The sequence below is a fragment of the Phyllobates terribilis genome, unplaced genomic scaffold (genome assembly GCF_046119375.1).
Source record: "Phyllobates terribilis strain yellow unplaced genomic scaffold, ASM4611937v1 Scaffold_3__8_contigs__length_932513732, whole genome shotgun sequence".
Lineage (NCBI taxonomy): Eukaryota > Metazoa > Chordata > Amphibia > Anura > Dendrobatidae > Phyllobates > Phyllobates terribilis.
In genome coordinates, this window is record NW_027362763.1 from 386,142,973 (window position 1) to 386,149,653 (window position 6,681).

Genomic DNA, 6,681 nt, shown 5'->3' on the forward strand with positions numbered 1-6,681 from the left:
ACGAGTTGTGCGTCAATCCTCTTTATGTCAAAGTTCCTCCACTGCTTCTGCCTCCTCAACCTCCTCTCGGTCTTCCACCTGCACCCAAAGCCTGTCTGGTCATGCCACAAGCTTTCTAACTGCGCAGAAGGGATCCTGCACACCTCCTTACTATGCTGGCAGTAGGTCTCAACGTCATCAGGCGGTTTTTACTTTGAAATGTCTGGGAAATGTGAGTCACACAGCTGAGGAGTTGTGGTCAGCTCTGGAGAACCAATTTCATGAATGGTTGTCTCCACTGGACCTGAAACCAGGGAAGGCCGTGTGCGACAATGCTGCAAACCTGGGTGCGGCCCTTCGCCGGGGCAATGTCACACACGTGCCTTGTATGGCTCACGTGTTGAACCTGGTTGTCCAGCAATTTTTAGCCCACTATCCCAGACTAGATGGCCTTCTGCAGAGGGCACGGTCGCTGTGTGCTCACTTCATCCCGCAGCTCAGCGACTTACATCTCTACAGAAGTCGTTGGGTCTGCCACTTCACCGGCTAAAATGCGATGTGCCTACCCAGTGGAATTCAACTCTGCACATGTTGCAGTGACTGTCGCAGCACCGACAAGCCCTGGTGCAATACGTTCTGACGTACAGCCTGGGCCAACGAGATCCAGAGGTGGGGCAAATCACGCTGGAGGAGTGGTCTCAGATCAGGGACCTATGCACCCTTCTGCACAGTTTTGAAATGGCGACGAAGATGTTTAGTGCTGACGATGCCATTATCAGCATGACTATTCCAGTGATTTACATGCTGGAGCACATGTTAAACAGAATTCAGAGTCAGGTGGTGGCACAAGAGGAGGTGGAGGAAGTAGAGGAGGAGAAGTTGTATGCGGAAGGGCTAACATCTGCAAGGTCCAGACGGTCAGCAGCACCAAGGCGGCAGGCATGTGAGGGTGGGGGAGATGGTTTTACCAGGGCGCATGGTAGCAGCCAAACTAGTGAGGAAGGTGCAGGAGCCCAGGAAGAAGTGGAGGACGAACTGATGGAAGACTCATCAGATGAGGGAGACCTTGATCACATTTCTGTTGTGCGAGGTTGTGGGGAGAGGACAGAGGAAGGAAGCATGATTGTTACCTCGCCACCAACACAACAGGGACTTGGTGCTCCTGGATGCGCAACACACATGAGTGCCTTCTTGCTGCACTACCTGCAACATGACCCTCGAATTGTGAGAATTAGAAATAATCCTGACTACTGGGTTGCCACACTGTTAGATCCCCGGTACAAAAGTAAATTTGCCGAAATTATTCCTGCCATAGAAAGGGAGGCACGCATGCAGGAGTATCAGCAGAGACTGTTGCAGAATCTTACATGTGCTTTTCCACAAAACACCAGTGGTGCACGTAGTGAATCTCACAGTTCCAACTTGCCAACCAAGGGACCGTCAAGTGTTCAGCACTCAAACCGTAACAGAACCACAGTATCTGCTGGTAACATCAATTTTGCGGAATTTTTTCACCACTTTTTTAGCCCATCCTTTGCAAGGCCACAGGAGACAAGAAGTCTGACACATAGTCAAACGCCTAGAGACGATGGTACAGGAGTATCTCTAAGTAAACATTGAAGCCATGACTGTGTCACTGGACCCTTGCTCTTTTTGGGCTTCCAATCTGGATAAATGGCCGGAGCTAGCCACTTACACCTTGGAGATCTTGTCATGCCCCGCAGCCAGCGTTCTGTCTGAACGTGTGTTCAGCGCTGCTGGTGGTGTGCTGACAGATAAGCGCACGCGGCTCTCCACTGATAATGTAGACAGACTCACGTTCATAAAGATGAACAAATCATGGATCCAAAACGACTTTTCTACCCCTGTGTCATCCTGGGGAGAGTTAAAGCTTGATGATTGGTTAAAATCACCCTACCAACCGTTTTAAGCTTTCAAATTACTAATCATGTTTATCTGTATCTTGGCTGGAAAATAATTTGGGCTTTGTAGCAGTGTGCAGCACTGATCCTATTAGGCCATCTATACTAAGCTCCACCAGATTTAAAATTAATAATAATTTTTAGCTGCATCTAGCCCGGAAAATAATTTTGGGGCTCCGAGATGCGCAAGACACAAAAGTGCCTTCTTGCTGCACTACCTGCAACATGACCCTCATATTGTCAGAATTCGAAGTAATCATGACTAGTGTTGAGCCACCCCCGTAGTGTTCGGGTTCGGTTCGGTTCGTCGAACACCGGGATGTTCGAGGAACTGTTCGTCGAACTGTTCGTCGAACACCTTAGAACACCGTCGAACACCGTTAAAACCAATGGCAGGCAAACAAAAACACATAGAAACACATAGAAAACACCTGCAAAGGTGTCCAAAAGCTGACAAACTGCTCAGAAGACATTCTCTTTAAAAAAGCCGGCCGGCAAATTCAGCAGCGGCATACACCGGTACCCGACAATTTAGACAAGAAGGAATAGAGCATCACACATAGATTAGATAGATAGAAACATGTCAGTCACACATATAAGAAGCACAGTGACAGTGTTGGTTACTGCACTTGTCATTTAGTGTAAAGGATTTATTAAAAAAACTATTAGTGTTTTCATGCACCGTCTCTTTAAAAAAGCCGGCGGCAATTCAGCATCTGTACCCGACAATTTAGAACAGAAAGAATAGAGCTTCACACATAGATTAGATAGATAGAAACATGTCAGTCACATATATATGAAGTACAGTGATAGTGTTGCTTACTGTACTTGTCATTTAGTGTAAAGGATTTATTTAAAAAAATAATAGTGTTTTCATGCACTGTCTCTTTAAAAAAGCCGGCCGGCAATTCAGCAGCGGTACCCGACAATTTAGAACAGAAAGATAGAGCATCACACATAGATTAGATAGATAGAAACATGTCAGTCACATATATATGAAGTACAGTGATAGTGTTGGTTACTGTACTTGTCATTTAGTATTAAAATAAAGGATTTATTATTAAAAAAATTGGCGTGGGGTTCCCCTTAATTTTAGGCTCTAGCGGAGGTTAAGCAGACGGCTGGGGCAGATGTTTGAAGCCTGGGAAGGGGGTAATACCCACGGAGCTTCCCAGGCTACTAATATCAGCCCCCAGCTGAATACATAGCCTTTACTAGCTATTAAAATGGGGGACCCCCCAAAAAAAATGACGTGGGGTCCCCCCTAATTTAATAGCTAGCAAAGGCTAGGCAGACAGCTGGGGGCTGATATTAATAGCCCAGGAAGGGAGCCATGAATATTGGCCCCCTCCCAGGCTAGAAACACCAGCCGTCAGCCGCCCCAGAAATGGCGCATTCATAGGATGCGCCAATTCTGGCACTTAGCCTCGCTCTTCCACGCTGCCCTGGTGCGGTGGCAGGGGGTAATAGGGTTGGGGTTGATGTCAGCTTATAATGCCAGCTGACATCAAGCCCAGGTTAGTAATGGAGAGGCGTCTATAAGACACCCCCATTACTAACCCCATAGTCAAAGTTAAAAAAAACACAAACACCCAGAATAAAGTCCTTTAATTGAAATAAAGACACAATCCTTTATTGTTCTAAATTAAACCATACTTACCATCACGCCCATTCCAGCTGAAGCCAACGATCTCCTGCAATAAAAGAAAAATAATAAAGCAACCTCATCCTTACCTTTCCATGGTTCCCACGACAGCTTCAGCTCTGCTACATCGAGATGACAGGCTGGACCGCAGCAGAACGCTGCCATCCAGTCTGTCATCCCGCAGACACTGAGAAGCGCTGGCTTGCTTGCGCTGCTCAGCGTCTCTCTGTGACGACATCCAGAGGAGCCGAGTTCATGTTCAATGAACTCGGCTCACCTCATGCACGTCACTGACAGCGTGGGAAAATTCTCACGCTGAAGCGCTGATTGCAGGAGAATTTTCCCACGCTGTCAGTGACGTGCAGGAGGTGAGCTGAGTTCATTGGACATGAGCTCACCTCATGCACATCACTGACAGCGTGGGAGAATTCTCCTGCACTCAGCACTTCAGCGTGAGAATTTTCCCACGCTGTCAGTGACGTGCATGAGGTGAGCCGAGTTCATTGGACATGACCTCGGCTCATCTGGATGCCGTCACAGCGAGACAGTGAGGAGCGCAAGCATGCCTGCGCTTCTCAGTGTCTGCGGGATGACAGACTGGATGGCAGCGTTCTGCTGCGGTCCAGCCAGTCATCTCGATGTAGCAGAGCTGAAGCTGTCGTGGGAACCATGGAAAGGTAAGGATGAGGTTGGTTTATTATTTTTCTTTTATTGCAGGAGATCGTTGGCTTCAGCTGGAATGGGTGTGATGGTAAGTATGGTTTAATTTAGAACAATAAAGAATTGTGTCTTTATTTCAATTAAAGGACTTTATTCTGGGTGTTGTGTTTTTTTTAAATACTTTACTAGAAATTCATGGCGGTCATGTCTAATACTGGCGTGACCCCATGAATTTTGGGCTTGGTGCCAGCTGATAATACCAAGCTGACCCTAACCCCTTTATTACCCAGTGAGCCACCGCACCAGGGCCCTGGATGAGTTGGGTACAGCGCCAGAAGATGGCGCTTCTATGAACGCGCCATTTTCCGGGGTGGCTGCGGACTGCAATTTGTAGCGGGGGGGGGCCCAGAAAGCTTGGGCCTCCCTGCGCTGCAGATTCCAGCCCCCAGCTGCCTAGTTGTACCTGGCTGGACACAAAAATAGGGCGAAGCCCCACGTACTTTTTTTTTAATTATTTCATGAAATTCATGAAATAATTAAGAAAAAAAGGGCTTCCCTATATTGTTGTGTCCGGCCAGGTACAAATAGGCAGCTGGTGGTTGGGGGCAGCCCGTTCCTGTCTGCTGTACCTGGCTGGACACAAATATAGTGCGAAGCCCCACTTCAATTTTTTTTAATTATTTCATGAAATTCATGAAATAATTAAGAAAAAAAGGGCTTCCCTATATTGTTGTGTCCGGCCAGGTACAAATAGGCAGCTGGTGGATGGGGGCAGCCCGTTCCTGCCTGCTGTACCTGGCTGGACACAAATATAGTGCGAAGCCCCACTTCAATTTTTTTAAATTATTTCAGGAAATTCATGAAATAATTTAAAAAAAATTGAAAGTGGGGCTTCGCACTATATTTGTGTCCAGCCAGGTACAGCAGGCAGGAACGGGCTGCCCCCAACCACCAGCTGCCTATTTGTACCTGGCCGGACACAACAATATAGGGAAGCCCTTTTTTTCTTAATTATTTCATGAAATAATTTAAAGAAAATTGACGTGGGGCTTCGCCCTGTTTTTGTGTCCAGCCAGGTACAACTGGGCAGCTGGGGGCTGGAATCCGCAGCGCAGGGAGGCCCAAGCTTTCTGGGCCACCCCCGCTGCAAATTGCAGTCCGCAGCCACCCCGGAAAATGGCGCGTTCATAGAAGCGCCATCTTCTGGCGCTGTACCCAACTCATCCAGGGCCCTGATGCGGTGGCTCACTGGGTAATAAAGGGGTTAGGGCCAGCTTGGCATTATCAGCTTGCCCTAAGCCCGAAATTCATGGGGTCACGCCAATATTAGACATGACCACCATGAATTTCTAGTAAAGTATTTAAAAAAAACACAACACCCAGAAAAAAGTCCTTTAATTGAAATAAACACACAATTCTTTATTGTTCTAAATTAAACCATACTTACCATCACGCCCATTCCAGCTGAAGCCAACGATCTCCTGAAATAAAATAAAAATAATAAAGCAACATCATCCTTACCTTTCCATGGTTCCCATGACAGCTTCAGCTCTGCTACATCGAGATGACAGGCTGGACCGCAGCAGAACGCTGCCATCCAGCCTGTCATCCCGCAGACACTGAGAAGCGCAGGCTTGCTTGCGCTCCACAGTGTCTCTCTGTGAGGGCATCCAGATGAGCCGAGTTAATGTCCAATGAACTCGGCTCACCTCATGCACGTCACTGACAGCGTGGGAAAATTCTCCTGCACTCAGCGCTTCAGCGTGGGAGAATTCTCACACTGAAGCGCTGAGTGCAGGAGAATTCTCCCACGCTGTCAGTGACGGGCAGGAGGTGAGCTAAGTTCATTGGACATGAGCTCACCTTATGCACGTCACTGACAGCGTGGGAAAATTCTCCTGCACTCAGCGCTTCAGCGTGGGAGAATTCTCACGCTGAAGCGCTGAGTGCAGGAGAATTCTCCCACGCTGTCAGTGACGTGCAGGAGGTGAGCTGAGTTCATTGGACATGAGCTCACCTTATGCACGTCACTGACAGCGTGGGAGAATTCTCCTGCACTCACCGCTTCAGCGTGAGAATTTTCCCACGCTGTCAGTGACGTGCATGAGGTGAGCCGAGTTCATTGGACATGAACTCGGCTCATCTGGATGTCGTCACAGAGAGACGCTGAGCAGCGCAAGCAAGCCTGCGCTTCTCAGTGTCTGCGGGATGAGAGGCTGGATGGCAGCGTTCTGCTGCGGTCCAGCCTGTCATCTCGATGTAGCAGAGCTGAAGCTGTCGTGGGAACCATGGAAAGGTAAGGATGAGGTTGCTTTATTACTTTTCTTTTATTGCAGGAGATCGTTGGCTTCAGCTGGAATGGGCGTGACGGTAAGTATGGTTTAATTTAGAACAATAAAGGATTGTGTCTTTATTTCAATTAAAGGACTTTATTCTGGGTGTTTGTGTTTTTTTTAACTTTGACTATGGGGTTAG